We start from the raw sequence: 19,040 nt of genomic DNA on the forward strand, positions 1-19,040 counted from the left end.
ATTGTGCCGTCGTATGATTCAATATTTACGGGTTTGAAACCCTCTGGGATTTGGTGATCCATTACTTCGTCTGTGAAGCATAGGGGGTGTGCGGCGCCTCTGTATTGGGCTATATCGTGACGCAGCTCAAGTGAGTCTTGTCCGCTGTGTTCGGCCCGGCCGGATTTACTTTTACTGTATCCGGCGTGACGGTTATCGTCTCGCATAGTGGCGCGCCCTCGTGATCCGTAGATCGATCTTGCGTGTTTTGCTTTGTCCTCCAATACGTCTCGCGGGTCTGGCGTATTTCCCCATGCCTTGATATTTTTATTTGAATGGTGTCGGGGTGCGGGCTGAGCTTTTGGCTGGAATGCCTCTCTGTCGCGGCCAATAGGTGGCCGATCAACCATGTCATACGCTGGAGATGTAGGTTTTGGTGCCTCCTCCTCCAGTTGGGGTAGCAATCTGCGCTTTGGGTAACTCTTGGAGGGACTTTCGAGTTTATATTCCTCGGCCGCAAGGACTTCAGTCCATCTATCGGCTAACAAATCTAGATCAGCTTGAAGCTATTGTTGCTTTTTCTTAAGGCTATTTGCCGTGGCTATAAGCCGGCGGTTGAAGCGCTCTTGTTCAACGAGATCCTCAGGCACGGCGAATTCGTCATCGTCGAGGCTTGCCTCGTCTTCGGAGGGAGGCATGTAATTATCATCCTCCACCTCTCCATCTGCCGCTCTCTCGGGAGGGCTGGCTTCTCCATTCTCCGGCCCTAAATCTTACTGGAGGGGATTGTTACCGTCTTCGGCACTGTCCGGCATGCTATTATCTCCTGTGCCGGTATCACCACTTTTTCCTTAGCGGGACTTAGAGCGGCGCCGCTTACGTTGGCGCTTGGGCTGCTTCTTGGAGGGGTCATCCTCCGTTGTCCCATCGACATTGCCTTCTTTAGGTGTGTCCACCACATATATATATCATATGATGAGGTGGCTGTCCAGTGCCCTGTGGGCAGTGGTTCTTGTTCGCCTCCTGCATCATCGTCCATGCCGTCGATGTCTTCGGAGTCAAAGTCGAGCATGTTGGTTAAATAGCCGACAGTGGCTACTAAGTGGGTGGTGGGTGGGCGGCGAATTTCTTTGTCATCCGCATCCCAATCCTGCCGGACATAGTTCGGCCAGGACTCTCCTGACAAGGAGAGAGACCTTAATGAGTTCAGTATGTCGCCGAAGGGCGAGTGCTGAAAGATATCCGCAGAGGTAAACTCCATGATCGGCGCCCAGTCGGAGTCGATAGGCACGGGCGCATGCGGTTCGGAGTCCATGGCCGGGGAAGAATCCGGTAGTTCGGCGTCACGGCTCCCGTGAAGGGTAAGGTCGATCCTCGGCTCGATCGCCGCTGAGAGTACGACCTCCGTGGCGGGGTCTATCCATCCGTCCATGGATGGCGCGATTGGCTCCGAATTGAGGGTCGGAGCAGTTGCCGATGCGATCTCCTGAACACTGTGCGATGGTAGAGCTAAATCATGCTCATCGAGTCCATGTGGCGCACTCGGCAGGGGCTCGAATCCGTCGAAGATCAAGTCTCCGCGAATATCGACCGTGTAGTTTAAGCTTCCAAACCTTACCTGGTGGCCAAGGGCGTAACTTTCGATCTGCTCCAGATGGCCAAGCGAGTTGGCCCGCAGTGTGAAGCCGCCGAATATGAAGATCTGTCCGGGGAGAAAAGTCTCACCCTGGACTGCATCGCTATCGATGATTGAAGGAGCCATCAAGCCTAATGGCGACGACACAGAGGAACTCTTAATGAAAGCACCAATGTCGGTGCCAAAATCGGCGGATCTTGGGTAGGGGGTCCCGAACTGTGCGTCTAGGCGGATGGTAACAGGAGGCAGGGGACACGATGTTTTACCGAGGTTCGGGCCCTCTTGATGGAGGTAAAACCCTACGTCCTGCTTGATTATTCTTGATGATATGAGTAGTAGAAGACTTGATCTACCACGAGATCGGAGAGGCTAAACCCTAGAAGCTAGCCTATGGTATGATTGTATGTTGTCCTACAGACTAAAACCCTCCGGTTTATATAGACACCAGAGGGGGCTAGGGTTACACAAGGTCGGTTACAAAGGAGGATATATACATAACCGTATTGCCTAGCTTGCCTTCCACGCCAAGTAGAGTTCCATCCGAACACGGGACGAAGTCTTCAATCTCGTATCTTCATAGTCCAACAGTCTGGCCAAAGGATATAGTCCGGCTATCCGGAGACCCCCTAATCCAGGACTCCCTCAACTAGATATAAGGCATGATGGTGCGCACGGCAGTCCTCTGACATCTTCATTGCATCTTTGACTTCAAGTCGGAGATGAGCTGAAGCAAGCCTTTCCGCTTTAAGTTGAGACTGAAGAAGTCGAACTGATTGAGGCAGCGACTGCACAGAGGTTGTCTCACACCTGCTGGTGAGTAGCTTCAACTCACTGTCTTCATCAAGACAGGACCTTGGGGGTCATCTCGCTGTCCTCAAGATGGTTTGGCTCACTATCTTCCCTAAAGTTCTGCCTGGCGTAAGAGATACGAGTCTGGAAGAGAAACAAGGAGACACGTAACAAGTTTCACAATTATATAAGCAAATAAATGGACCTATTCTGCATAAGGAACATGTTTTTATAAGTACAATTTGAAACTGGTAGTTGTTGCAAACATCCAATCAGATGTAAATAGCAAAGCAAACAGCAGTGGAAGAAATGATGCCTATCCAAATCTATACTAGAACAAAGTTTGAAGGCTTGAGAAGGATTAACTTACATTACATGTTAACACGGGCTGGACAAAGCCCTTCTCCATGTTGATGGAAGGATAATTCAATAAATTCCCCAAAGAAAATTCTTTATAAGCGTTGCCATTATTCTACATTTTGCAAAGAGTAAATATAGATCAAATAATATTGGAAGAAACAGAGGATAATGAAGCTCAGGTGCAGACTGATGATACATAATCGAATAGCAATTAATTAAGTACAACGTTACAAGGCAAAAGGGAGAGAGGTACTGACAAGAGCAATGCAGAGCCCATTATTGTTTTGAGATCGTATGATCCTTTGAGCAAGGAGATTCATCTGAAATTAGTTTTCATACAAGAGAGAAGGTATGGCACAAGCAGAAATTTAGGAGTTCAAATTTTGAATTGATATCATAGACAGTACCTGACGCTGGGCTCCCAGCAGTTCTAATAGGGGTTTGGCCACTGGAGTAGGGGTAAAGTGTGGTATAGTTGGGCATGTGTTTTCTATGGCTGCTGATCTATCTGATTTAACATGTATCACTACCTTTTCCAAATACCTAGTTTGTACTCCTTGAGGATCTTCACTCACCCTCTTCCTTTTGGACATCTATTACGAAAGAACAACATTTGACTGGAAAAACATAGTGTGACGACACATGGAATAGGTACAGAAAATGGATATGTATGGCATATACTCATATATGATGCTTAAACTAAGCAGATGGTGTAACAAAGTAGAAGTAATGCAAGAGGTCAGATGCAAAATATGTGTGACCAATACAACTTTGCAAAGTTAGAGCAAACACCTTGATGGGTGAATAAGGTAGGCCATCCTCCACCATGCCAAGTTTGTTAGCCAGTGGATCGTTCCGCAATATTCCTCTTGTTCACCCATTGTCATATTCAATTTGATAATGTTCAATATCTAACATGCATGAAAACATAAAAACAAGTGAGATTTTCTTTGTAATGCAGAAGTGATTCTAATCCAATACTGCCTCCCTGTAAACCCCTTTGTGCTATCTCTGCAATTATTTTAGAAGATGCCATGCATTCTGTAATTTGTTGTGTGCATTAATATAATGTGGCCTACTACTAAAAATATGAGAGCTCCAGAAGTGATGACACTTCAAAGATGATAGCTTCAACATATAGTAAAGAAGAACAAGTCGACCTGACCTGGCAGATTCAAAATATACTAAGGGAGAACAACTCGACCTGACCAGTCGACCGCAAGAGAAGAGTATCATCTTAAAGAAGAGCAGAAGAGCAAGCAGATTGAAGATATTACAAGTCTTTCAATACAATGTCGGTTGGCCACCCATGATGAACCAGAGCACACAGAGAAATACTATTCTTTCCTGTCTCTCCATATGTGGCTCACATGCATTTCGAAACTAAAGTAGGAACATTTAGCTAACCAATTAAACATCTCTCAGTTTGTACAACTAAGCTTGTTTAGCTCGATGGGTGGAGCAGTGCTATTACGACATGAACCACGTAGGCTGATTGTGGTCATCATAAAATGGGGAAAACATAAGCATGATGAGTACAATGTTGACCGTGGCAGTGGGATGGCAGATCTGAAGCTGCAAGCCGCGCAAAGGGTAGTTAGCAACCGATGTTTGCTTTGAAATAACAACTAAGATTTGGTATGGACAAGAAAGTACGGTCAACAAGTGACAAAGAAATGCAATTATGCTGTCTCTCTATATGTCGCGACATGCATTTGGAAACTCAAGTGGGACCTTTAGCTAACCAATTAAATGTGTCGGTTAACTAATATCAGTATCATATCACAATCATATTTGAACAACTAAGCTTTCAAATTCTGAGTGTTGTGTTGTTTAGCTTGAAGGGTGGAGTAATGCTAGTACGACAGAAAGCACCTACGCAGATCATAGTAGAGTAGATAAAAGGGGAAAACCCTAAGCATCAAGAGAAAAATCAGGAAAGTGGAATTAGCTGGACCAGTGGGCAGCGCACATGCTTTTCGAAACGAATATACGAACAATAGGTGACCAATTAAACGTTCTCTATTTTAGTGATATGAGCATCATATCAGATTCGTATTTCAACATGTAACCTTTGGGTTGAGGTCTTGAGGAGCAGTGCTGGCACGACACGAAGCACCTACGGTGATGGTAGTGAATATAAAGGGGGGAAACCATAAGCTTTACGAGTATAGTGCCCGTGCCATGGCGGATCTGAAGGTGCAAACCGGACAAAGCTACTTCGCAACCAATGTTTGCTTTCAACTAGCCACTATGATTTGATACGCACAAGAAAAGTACAGTAAACAAATTACGATCTATTTTCCGGGTGAGATCAATAACTTAAGCACATATGGAAGATTACTGTGCTATGCAACTTCCATTCGTGAGGGGGGGCTGTGTTTACACATCATACCATGGGTTTCATGAATCACCATATCCAGAGATTCGTCGACACAGCTTGTTGCCAGATAATCTTCAGTGTGTGAAAGGCATCAAGCTTCCATGCGATGGATGGCTTTTGCAAACCCGACATGCGGCGATGTGGTTCATGACAACGACAAATATGCACAACTTGATTCGTGCTGATATCTAGACTGAGCCATGTATTCTGCTGCTGTAGCACGACCCTCTTTTGTTGGATATTATGTACTATTGTTAGTTTGAAGCACTCCTCTGGTTTGAAGGATAGATACCTTCCTGGGATCAAGTGCATCCTAACTCACCTGCGTGGGATGTACTGATAATGATGATGGAGATGCTGTGCAGAAGCCATATATATATATATATATATATATATATATATATATATCAGTTAGGCTTCAAGTGCGTACTTGTTAGTTAAACCTATGTATAAATTGTGACACTAAATACGACTAGTAAGTAGTACAGTATCAGTACTAGTATACGTCGGTCAAATTATTCATCATGTCCACACATTAATTGATGTGACAACACACTATGCGTGAGGTGACACAAGAATCCCGGCGGCGTGTTCGGGTATTCTAGACTTCAGATTTGGAGTACCACTTATCTGTCGAATCTTTCATCATTCACTTAAAACAGTCGATTGATCATACATTGAGTACCATATAACTGGAATTACCGATGCAAGTCGAAGAAGGATTGGCCGGTGCTGCCGGCTAGCCTCAAGTTCGATCCCACGGATCAGGAGCTGATCGAGCACCTTGAGGCCAAAGTGAGTGCTGACAGCGCGATATTTCAGTCTCTCATCGATTTGTTCATACCAACCATCGACAGCGAGCACGGCATATGCTACACCCAACCTGAGAAACTTCCAGGTAAGACACCGATCGGCCGTCTACTTGCACAAACATATTCCTTTGTTTATAGCTATATATTTCTTTTTAGACACAGACCTGGTGAAGCAATTACAATTTGACAGTTAATAAAAAGTGAAACAAGTGACTGCAACATGCCAAAGATGTTATGAAAATGCCAACTAGGTACACTAAAACCTGTATTCCACAATACTGCAGGTATCACACTGAGTGGCCTAAGGAAGCATTTCTTCCAGCGCAATTCCAGGGCGTTCAAAAGGGGCACGTGGATGCGTCGCAAGATACAGTCGGAGTGCGGCATGCACGCGATGTGGCACAAGACCGGCAATACCTTGCCAGTGATGGTCAACGGCTGGCAGACGGGCAACAAAAAAGGTTCTGGTGCAGCACACCAACAAGAACTTCGACCAGCAGAGGACCAACTGGGTGATGCAACAGTACTACTACCTCTTGAGCTTGCATTGGATTTCCCCGAAGAGGAAGGGATGATGCAACAGCGTAGCGTAAGTATTTCCCTGAGTTTTTGAGAACCAAGGTATCAATCCAGTATGAGGCCACTCTCAAGTCCCTCGTACCTGCACAAAACGATAGCTACTCACAACCAACACGATTAGGGGTTGTCAATCCCTTCACGGTCACTTACGAGAGTGAGATCTGATATATATAATATTTTTGGTATTTTTGGTATAAAGATGCAAGTGAAAAGTAAAAGGCAAAGTAAAAAAAGCAAAGCAAGATTAAAGTGATGGAGATTGATATGATGAGAATAGACCCGGGGGCCATAGGTTTCACTAGTGGCTTCTCTCAAGAGCATAAGTATTCTATGGTGGGTGAACAAATTACTGTTGAGCAATTGACAGAATTGAGCATAGTTATGAGAATATCTAGGCATGATCATGTATATAGGCATCACGTCCGTGACAAGTAGACCGACACGATTCTGCATCTACTACTATTACTCCACTCATCGACCGCTATCCAGCATGCATCTAGAGTATTAAGTTAAAAACAGAGTAACAACTTAAGCAAGATGACATGATGTAGAGAGATAAATTCATGCAATATGAAATAAACCCCATCTTGTTATCCTCGATGGCAACGATACAATACGTGCCTTGCTTCCCCTTCTGTCACTAGGAAAGGACACCGCAAGATCGAACCCAAAGCTAAGCACTTCTCCCATGGCAAGAACTACCAATCTAGTTGGCTAAACCAAATGGATAATTCAAAGAGACTTGCAAAGATAACCAATCATACATAAAAGAATTCAGAGAATATTCAAATATTTTTCATAGATAGACTTGATCATAAACCCACAATTCATCGATCTCAACAAACACACCGCAAAAAGAAGATTACATCGAATAGATCTCCACGAGAGAGGGGGAGAACTTTGTATTGAGATCAAAAAGAGAGAAGAAGCCATCTAGCTACTAACTATGGACCCGAAGGTCTGAGGTAAACTACTCACACTTCATCGGAGGGGCTATCATGATGTAGAAGCCCTCCGTGATAACGGCCCTCTCCGGTGGAGCTCCGGAACAGGCCCTAAGATGGGATCTCGTGGATACAGAAAGTTGCGGCGGTGGAATTAGGTTTTGGCTCCTGTTCTGATCGTTTGGGGGTACGTAGGTATATATAGGAGGAAGAAGTACGTCGTGGAGCTCCGAGGGGCCCACGAGGCAGGGGGCGCACCCTAGGGGGGGCGCCCCCACCCTCGTGACTGCCTCTCTAATGCCTTGGTGTAGGGTCCAAGTCTCCTAGATCATGTTCGGTGAGAAAATCACGTTCCCGAAGGTTTCATTCTGTTTGGACTCCGTTTGATATTCCGTTTCTTCGAAACACTGAAATAGGCAAAAAACAGCAATTCTGGGCTGGGCCTCTGGTTAATAGGTTAGTCCCAAAAATAATATAAAAGTGGAAAATAAATCCCAATATAGTCCAAAACAGTAGATAATATAGCATGGAGCAATCAAAAATTATAGATACGTTGGAGACGTAACAGGCATCCCCAAGCTTAATTCCTGCTCGTCCTCGAGTAGGTAAATGATAAAAAGATAATTTTTGATGTGGAGTGCTACTTGGCATAATTTCAATGTAAATCTGCTTAATTGTGGTATGAATATTCAGATTTGGAAGATTCAAGACAAAAGTTCATATTGACATAAAAATAATAATACTTCAAGCAAACCAACAAAGCAATTATGTTTTCTTAAAGTAACATGGCCAAAGAAAGTTCATCCCTACAAAATCATATAGTTTAGTCATGCTCCATTTTCGTCACACAAGAATGCTCTCATCATGCACAACCCCGATGACAATCCAAGCAATTGTTTCATACCTTAATAATTTCAAACTCATAAACTTTCACGCAATACATGAGCGTGAGCCATGGATATAGCACTATAGGTGGAATAGAATAATGATGGGGGTTATGTGGAGAAGAAAAAAAAGGAGAAAGTCTCACATCAACGAGGCTAATCAATGGGCTATGGAGATGCCCATCAATTGATGTTAATTCAAGGAGTAGGGATTGCCATGCAATGGATGCACTAGAGCTATAAATGTATGAAAGCTCAACAAAAGAAACTAAGTGGGTGTGCATCCAACTTGCTTGCTCACGAAGACCTAGGGCACTTGAGGAGGCCCATTGTTGGAATATACAAGCCAAGTTCTATAATGAAAATTCCCACTAGTATATGAAAGTGATAACTCAAGAGACTCTCTATATGAAGAACATGGTGCTACTTTGAAGCACAAGTGTGGAAAAAAGGAATAGTAGCATTGCCCCTTTTATTTTATTTTTTATTTTTTTGGGCCTTCTTTTCTTTGGACTTTTTTTGGGACAATGCTCTATTTAATGATGATCATCACACTTCTATTTATTTACAACTCAATGATTACAACTCGATACTAGAACAAGGTATGACTCTATATGGATGCCTCCGGCGGTGTACCGTGATATGCAATGAATCAAGAGTGACAAGTATGAAAAAATTATGAATGGTGGCTTTGCCACAAATACTATGTCGACTACATGATCATGCTAAGCAATATGACAATGATGAATGTGTCATGATAAACTGGATGGTGGAAAGTTGCATGGCAATATATCTCGGAATGGCTATGGAAATGCCATAATAGGTAGGTATGGTGGCTGTTTTGAGGAAGATATAAGGAGGTTTATGTGTGAAAGAGCGTATCATATCACGGGGTTTGGATGCACCGGCGAAGTTTGCACCAACTCTCGATGTGAGAAAGGGCAATGCACGGTACCGTAGAGGCTAGCAATGATGGAAGGGTGAGAGTGCGTATAATCCATGGACTCAACATTAGTCATAAAGAACTCATATACTTATTGCAGAAATCTACAAGCCATCAAAAACCAAATTATTACGCGCATGATCCTAGGGGGATAGATTGGTAGGAAAAGACCATCGCTCGTCCCCGACCGCCACTCATAAGGAGGACAATCAAATAACACCTCATGTTTCAAATTTGTTGCATAACTTTTACCATATGTGCATGCTACGGGACTTGCAAACCTTAACTCAAGCACTTCTTAAATTCATAATTACTCTACTAGCATGACTTTGATATTACTACCTCCACATCTCAAAACAATTATCAAGCATCAACTTTTCTTAGTATTCAACACACTCAAAAGAAAGTTTCACAAATCTTGAATACCAAGCATGTTATTATTAAGCAAATTACCATGCTATTAAGACTCTCAAAATAATTTAAGTGAAGCATGAGAGATCAATAGTTTCTTTAAATCAAATCCACCACCGTTCTCTAAAAAATCTAAGTGAAGCACATAGAGCAAAAATTATATCTCAAAAAGATATAAGTGAAGCACATAGAGCAAAACTACTTAGCTCAAAAAGATATAAGTGAAGCACATAGAGTATTCTATCAAATTCTAATTCATGTATGGCTCTCTCAAAAGGTGTGTACAGCAAGGTTGATTGTGGCACACTAACAACCAAAGACACAAATAATACAAGACGCTCCAAGCAAAACACATATCATGTTGGTGAATAAAAATATAGCTCCAAGTAAATTACCGATTGAAGTGGACGAAAGAGGGGATGCCTTCCAGGGCATCCCCAAGCTTTGAATTTTTGGTGTCCTTGGATTATCTTGGGGGTGCCATGGGCATCCCCAAGCTTAGGCTCTTGCCACTCCTTGTTCCATAATCCATCACAAGAATTCACCCAAAACATGAAAACTTCACAACACAAAACTTAAAGTAGAAAACTCGTGAGCTCCGTTAGCGAAAGAAAACAAAAAACCACTTCAAGGTACTGTAATGAACTCATTCTTTATTTATATTGGTGTTAAACCTACTGTATTCCAACTTCTCTATGGATTATAAACTATTTTACTAACCATAGATTCATCAAAATAAGCAAACAACACACGAAAAACAGAATCTGTCAAAACAGAACAGTCTGTAGTAATCTGTAGCTAGCGCAATATCTGGAACCCCAAAAATTCTAAAATAAATTGCTGGACGTGAGGAATTTATCTATTAATCATCTGCAAAAATAATTGACTAAATATCACTCTCCAAATAAAAATGACAGCAGTTCTCGTGAGTGCTAAAGTTTCTGTTTTTTACAGCAAGTTCAACAAGACTTTCCCCAAGTCTTCCCAACGGTTCTACTTGGCACAAACACTAATTAAAAACAAAAAACACAACCAAAACAGAGGATAAATAATTTATTTATTACTAAACAGGAGCAAAAATCAAGGAATAAAAATAAAATTGGGTTGCCTCCCAACAAGCGCTATCGTTTAACGCCCCTAGCTAGGCATGATGATTTCAATGATGCTCACATAAAGGATAAGAATTGTAACATAAAGAGAGCATCATGAAGAATATGACTAGCACATTTAAGTCTAATCCACTTCCTATGCATAGGGATTTTGTGAGCAAACAACTTGTGGGAACAAGAATCAACTTGCATAGGAAGGTAAAACAAGCATAACTTCAAGATTTTCAACACATAGAGAGGAAACTTGATATTATTGCAATTCCTATAAGCATATATTACTCCCTCATAATAATTTTCAGTAGCATAATGAATGAATTCAACAATATAACCAGCACCTAAAGCATTCTTTTCATGATCTACAAGCATAGAATTTTTATTACTCTCCACATAAGCAAGATTCTTCTCATGAATAATTGTGGGATCAAACTCAACAAAATAATTATCATGTGAGGCATAATCCAATTGAAAACTAAAATCATGATGACAAGTTTCATGGATATCATTATTATTTATAGCATACAAGTCATCACAATAATCATCATAGATAGCAACTTTGTTCTCATAATCAATTGGAACCTCTTCCGAAATAGTGGATTCATCACTAAATAAAGTCATGACCTCTCCAAATCCACTTTCATCAATATAATAATCATAAATAGGAGGCATGCTTTCATCATAATAAATTTGTGCATCAAAGCTTGGGGGAAAAAAGATATCATATTCATCAAACATAGCTTCCCCAAGCTTGTGCCTTTGCATATCATTAGCATCATGGATATTCAAGAAATTCATACTAACAACATTGCAATCATGCTCATCATTCAAATATTTAGTGCCAAACATTTTAATGCATTCTTCTTCTAACACTTTGGCACAATTTTCCTTTCCATCATACTCACGAAAGATATTAAAAAGATGAAGCGTATGAGGCAAACTCAATTCCATTCTTTGTAATTTTCTTTTATAAACTAAACTAGTGATAAAACAAGAAACTAAAAGACTCGATTGCAAGATCCAAAGATATACCTTCAAGCACTCACCTCCCCAGCAACGGCGCTAGAAAAGAGCTTGATGTCTACTACACAACCTTCTTATTGTAGACGTTGTTGGGCCTCCAAGTGCAGAGGTTTGTAGGACATTAGCAAATTTCCCTCAAGTGGATGACCTAAGGTTTATCAATCCGTAGGAGGCGTTGGATGAAGATGGTCTATCTCAAGCAACCCTGCAACCAAATAACAAAGAGTCTCTTGTGTCCCCAACACACCCAATACAATGGTAAATTGTATAGGTGCACTAGTTCGGCGAAGAGATGGTGATACAAGTGGTATATGGATGGTAGATAAAGGTTTTTGTAATCTGAAAATATAAAAACAGCAAGGTAACTAATGATAAAAGTGAGCGTAAACGGTATTGCAATGCTAGGAAACAAGGCCTAGGGTTCATACTTTCACTAGTGCAAGTCCTCTCAACAATAATTACATAATTGGATCACATAACTATCCCTCAACATGAAACAAAGAGTCACTCAAATGTCACTAACAGCGGAGAACAAACGAAGAGATTATACGAAACGACCTCAAAGTTATTCTTTCCAATCAATCCGTTGGGCTATTCCTATAAGTGTCACAAATGTCCCTAGAGTTCGTACTAGAATAACACCTTAAGACACAAATCAACCAAAACCCTAATGTCACCTAGATACTCCAATGTCACCTCAAGTATCCGTGGGTATGATTATACGATATGCATCACACAATCTCAGATTCATCTATTCAACCAACACATAGAACCTCAAAGAGTGCCCCAAAGTTTCTACCGGAGAATCACGACGAAAACGTGTGACAACCCCTATGCATAGGTTCATGGGCGGAACCCGCAAGTTGATCACCAAAACATACATCAAGGGAATCATGTGATATCCCATTGTTACCACAGATACGCACGACAAGACATACATCAGGTGTTCTCAAATCTTTAAGGACTAAATCCGATAAGATAACTTCAAAGGGAAAACTCAATCCATTACAAGAGAGTAGAGGGGGAGAAGAAACATAAGATCCAACTATAATAGCCAAGCTCGCGATACATCAAGATCGTGCCAAATCAAGAACACGAGAGAGAGAGAGATCAAACACATAGCTACTAGTACATACCCTCAGCCCCGAGGGTGGACTACTCCCTCCTCGTCATGGAGAGCACCGTGATGATGAAGATGGCCACCGGAGAGGGATTCCCCCTCCGGCAGGGTGCCAGAACGGGTCTAGATTGGTTTTCGATGGCTACGGAGGCTTCTGGTGGCGGAACTCCTGATCTATTGTGCTCCCCGACCGTTTTAGGGTATATGGATATATATAGGCGGAAGAGGTACGTCAAGGGAGCCACGAGGGGCCCACGAGGGTTGAGGGCGCGCCCAGGGGGTGGGCACCCCCTGCCTCGTGGCTTCCTCATTGCTTCCCTTACGTGGACTCCAAATATCCCGGGTTGCTTTCCTTCCAAAAATAAGTTCCGTGAAGTTTCAGGTCAATGGGACTCCGTTTGATTTTCCTTTTCTGCGATACTCTAAAACAGGGAAAAAACAGAAACTGGCACTGGGCTCTAGGTTAATAGGTTAGTCCCAAAAATCATATAAAATAGCATATAAATGCATATAAAACATCCAAGGTTGATAATACAATAGCATGGAACAATAAAAAATTATAGATACATTGGAGACGTATCAGTAGCTTCCGCAGATCTAGAGGCGGAAGCATCCAAGAAAGGGAGTGCCTCCCTTACGGATGACTCCGAGTCGGACGCAGATGAGTGGTGCCCCAGGCCGAAGCCCCTGGCCGGATCGTAAGTACTCAAAGGTATATATATATCCGGTTTTTCTGCCTTATGGTTGTAATGCGTTTTAAATTGCATGCTGCAGTCTAGTTCATGTCCTCCCTCAGCAATCTTTCTCTTCTGGGAACTCACTGGGTCCCAACATGACGGAGGGCGAGTCGCCTCCACCAGCTTCCTCCCCCACTGTAGTAGACAACACCAAGGTGTCGTCCCAAAGGACCCTCACAGAACAGGGAGAGGTGCCGGAGGCTGCCAAGACAGTGCCGAGGGTTTCTTAATAGTAGAATCCGCAAGATGCAAGTTTAGAGAGCAATCATCAAAATTACGGAAATCTAGCAAATCACACAAAGTTTTGGGGATAGTGGAGACACTAGCACCCAAATCACACAAAGCATAAAACTCATGATCTTTAATTTTAAATTTAATAGTTGGTTCCCACTCATCATAGAGTTTTCTAGGGATAGAAACTTTCAACTCAAGTTTTTCTTCATAAAATTACATCAAGGCATCAACAATATGTTCGGTGAAGGCTTTCTTTTGACTATAAGCATGTGGAGAATTTAGCACAGATTGCAACAAGGAAATACAATCAATTAAAGAACAACTTTCATAATTAAATTCCTTGAAATCCAATATAGTGGGTTTAGCAACATCTAGATTTTTATTTCTTTCAATCCCACTTTCATCAATTTCATCATAAAGATCTAAATACTCCGAATTTTTAGAACGCCTTCTAGGTAAAGGAAGATCATATTCAGTTTCATCAAGATTCATATTGCAAAACAAAGATTTAATAGGAGACACATCAATAACTTTTAGATCTTCATCTTGATTTTCATGGGAATTGGAAGAACCCGCTTTAATAAAGGCATCTTTGGAAGCACACATCCTAGCGGTTCTTTCCTTGCACTCATCAATGGAAATTCTCATGGCTTTGAGAGACTCATTGATATCATGCTTAGGAGGAATAGATCTAAGCTTTAAAGAATCAATTTCAAGCGAAATTCTATCAACGTTCCTAGCCAAATCATCAACTTTAAGCAATTTCTCTTCAAGCAAAGCATTAAAATTCTTTTGTGAATTCATAAACTCTTTAACACTATTCTCAAATTCAGAGGGCATCTTATTATAATTTCCATAAGAGTTGTTGTAGGAATTCCCATAATTATTAGAAGGATTACTAGGATATGACCTAGGATTAAAATTCCCTCTATAAGCGTTGTTACCAAAATTATTCCTACCAACAAAATTCACATCCATAGATTCATTGTTATTCTCAATCAAAGTAGACAAAGGCATATCATTAGGATCAAACGAAACACTCTTAGTAGCAAATAATTTCATAAGTTCATCCATATTTCCACTCAAAACATTGATTTCTTCTATCGCATGCACTTTTTTGTTAGAAGATCTTTCAGTATGCCATTGAGAATAATTAACCATAATATTATCTAGGAGTTTAGTAGCATCTCCTAAAGTGATTTCCATAAAAGTGCCTCCCACGGCCGAATCTAAAAGATTTCTAGAAGAAAAATTCAATCCGGCATAAATTTTTTGTATAATCATCCACAAATTCAAACCATGAGTAGGGCAATTACGTATCATTAATTTCATTCTCTCCCAAGCTTGTGCAACATGTTCATGATCAAGTTGTTTAAAGTACATAATATCATTTCTAAGAGAGATATCTTAGCGGGAGGGAAATACTTAGAGATAAAAGCATCTTTGCACTTGTTCCAAGAATCAATACTATTTTAAGGCAAAGACAAAAACCAAGCTTTAGCATGATCTCTAAGCGAAAAAGGAAATAGCTTCAATTTAACGACATCATTATCGACATCTTTTTCTTTTGCATATCACATAAATCAACGAAGCTATTCAGATGAGTAGCGCCATCTTCACTAGGAAGGCCGACAAATTGATCTTTCATAACAAGATTCAACAAAGCAGCATTGATTCACAAGATTCAGTATTGGCAAGAGGAGCAATCGGAGTGCTAAGGAAATCATTATTATTGGTATTGGTGAAGTCACACAATTTGGTAGTATCTTGAGACATCGCGACAAACAAGCAATCCAACACACGGGCAAACAAAAGCAAACGGGAAAAAGAGGCAAATAGAGAGGGAGGATAGAGAGAGAGAGAGAGAGAGAGGGCGAATAAAACGGCAAGGGTGAAGTGGGGGAGAGGAAAACGAGAGGCAAATGGCAAATAATGTAATGCGAGAGATAGGGATTGTGATGGGTACTTGGTATGTTGACTTTTTGCGTAGACTCCCCGGCAACGGCGCCAGAAATCCTTCTTGCTACCTCTTGAGCTTGCATTGGATTTCCCCGAAGAGGAAGGGATGATGCAGCAGAGTAGCGTAAGTATTTCCCTCAGTTTTTGAGAACCAAGGTATCAATCCAGTAGGAGGCCACGCTCAAGTCCCTCGTACCTGCACAAAACGATAGCTACTCGCAACCAACACGATTAGGGGTTGTCAATCCCTTCACGGCCACTTACGAGAGTGAGATCTGATAGATATAATATTTTTGGTATTTTTGGTATAAAGATGCAAGTGAAAATTAAAAGGCAAAGTAAAAAAGCAAAGCAAGATTAAAGTGATGGAGATTGATATGATGAGAATAGACCCGGGGGCCATAGGTTTCACTAGTGGCTTCTCTCAAGAGCATAAGTATTCTACGGTGGGTGAACAAATTACTGTTGAGCAATTGACAGAATTGAGCATAGTTATGAGAATATCTAGGCATGATCATGTATATAGGCATCACGTCCGTGACAAGTAGACCAAAACGATTCTGCATCTACTACTATTACTCCACTCATCGACCGCTATCCAGCATGCATCTAGAGTATTAAGTTAAAAACAGAGTAACACCTTAAGCAAGATGACATGATGTAGAGAGATAAATTCATGCAATATGAAATAAACCCCATCTTGTTATCCTCGATGGCAACGATACAATACGTGCCTTGCTGCCCCTTCTGTCACTGGGAAAGGACACTGCAAGATTGAACCCAAAGCTAAGCACTTCTCGCATGGCAAGAACTACCAATCTAGTTGGCTAAACCAAACGGATAATTCGAAGAGACTTGCAAAGATAACCAATCATACATAAAAGAATTCAGAGAAGATTCAAATATTATTCATATATAGACTTGATCATAAACCCACAATTCATCGGTCTCAACAAACACACCACAAAAAGAAGATTACATCGAATAGATCTCCACGAGAGAGGGGGAAAACTTTGTGTTGAGATCCAAAAAGAGAGAAGAAGCCATCTAGCTACTAACTATGGACCCGAAGGTCTGAGGTAAACTACTCACACTTCATCGGAGGGGCTATGATGATGTAGAAGGCCTCCGTGATAACGGCCCTCTCCGGCGGAGCTCTGGAACAGGCCCCAAGATGGGATCTCACGGATACAAAAAGTTGCGGCAGTGGAATTAGGTTTTTGGCTCCTGTTCTGGTCGTTTGGGGGTACGTAGGTATATATAGGAGGAGGACGTACGTCGCTGGACCTCCGAGGGGCCCACAAGGCAGGGGGCACGCCCCCCACCCTCGTGACCGCCTCTCTGATGCCTTGGTGTAGGGTCCAAGTCTCCTGGATCACGTTCGGTGAGAAAATCACGTTTCCGAAGGTTTCATTCCGTTTGGACTCCATTTGATATTCCGTTTCTTCGAAACACTGAAATAGGCAAAAAACAACAATTCTTGGCTAGGCCTCCGGTTAATAGGTTAGTCCCAAAATTAATATAAAAGTGGAAAATAAAGCCCAATATAGTCCAAAACAGTAGATAATATAGCATGGAGCAATAAAAAATTATAGATACGTTGGAGACGTATCAGGCATCCCCGTAGTGCTTCTTCAACCTCTGGTCTTCTTGCTCCAGCCGCCCAAACCAGCGCCGGTCGTGCCTCATGCTCCTGCCTCCCATGGCCGGCTACAATGCGACGGAGGCCTCACCGACCCCCTACTACTCCCACCGCTAGCCAGGCCATCCCTCTACTCACCCACACACCCTGTTATTCTGCGGCGACGGCAGCCTCACACCGCAGCGAACCAGTGAACCCTCGTACTCCTCTACATGTGGGCATCCACTACCGCGCCTTCCCCGGCTCCGCGTCGTCCCCTTCCTAGGCCTCGCCATCGTCCACCGCCCTAGTGCTCTCGGTGCGGCGTGGTCAACGTGGTCAAGGAAAGGCTTCCATCGGACGTGGACTGTACGTGGAGAGGCTGACAGCTGGGTCCACGACCGCAACAAGGAAGTGCCTCCTTATTACATGCAAAATAATTATTCCTCCACCTGACAGTGGGGACCCACCGGACAGGCCACCGTATTTCGTGAAAAAATGTTTCTCCTCTGACTGCTGGGACCCACCAGCTACACCTTCGCACGCAAGGAAGTGCGTCCGGGCAAAAAAAACAAAACGATTCGCCCCCCTGACCGCTGGGACCCACCAGCTACATCTTCGCACGCAAGGAAGTGCCTGACAATCGGGACCCACCTGGTCGAAGCGTACATAGCATTGTCATTTTGGTCGCAAACGTGTATGTACATACTGGTCGATGTAGAGGCGCGCACGTGTCGTAGTAGAGGCGCACACGTAGCATGTACACGTACGTACATCGACCAGGGTGCAAGAAAGAAAATACGGCCACGTATGTGTACATACGGGTGGGGTCTCGAACGCCTACTCGCGCATACGTACGGCCAGGGCTCGTGCACATGGCTGGGTCGGAACGGAGAAACATCGTTGTTGTCATGTTCATGGGGAGGCAACGGAATGCGTCGTGTTCATGGGGAGGCAACGGAATGCTCGTGTTCATCGGGAGGCAACGGAACGCGTGGGAGCCAACCGGCTGGGTCAGAACGGAATGCGTGGTCATGTTCATCGGAAGGGCTTGGACGGAACAGGCGATGGAAACGAGGCCTGGCGTACCGCAGAACGGAGGAAACGGACCTCCTACGGTCCAAACGGGGGTCCTGTTGATCGGGAGGGGTGTGGCGTACCCCAAAACGGAGGAAACGGACCTCCTACGGTCGAAACAGGGGTCCTGTTGATCGGGAGGGGTGTGGCGTACCGCAAAACGGACGAAACGGACCTCATACGGTCGAAACGGGGGTCCTGTTCATCGGGAGGGGTGTGGCATACCGCAAAATGGGACTCCACATGATACTGTTCATCTCCATCGTCGACCTCCTCCAGCCTCCACGGGCTACCGTCGACCTCCTCCAACCTCCATGGGCTCCTGTTCATCCAGCCTCCACCGCGCGCTACTCCACCGGCTACTGTTCAACCATCCCTCCACGGGCACCCCTCCACTGTCTACTGTTCATCCAGCCCTCCACACCACGGGGTCATGTTCAACCACC

Source organism: Triticum dicoccoides, chromosome 2A, assembly GCF_002162155.2.
Source record: "Triticum dicoccoides isolate Atlit2015 ecotype Zavitan chromosome 2A, WEW_v2.0, whole genome shotgun sequence".
Lineage (NCBI taxonomy): Eukaryota > Viridiplantae > Streptophyta > Magnoliopsida > Poales > Poaceae > Triticum > Triticum dicoccoides.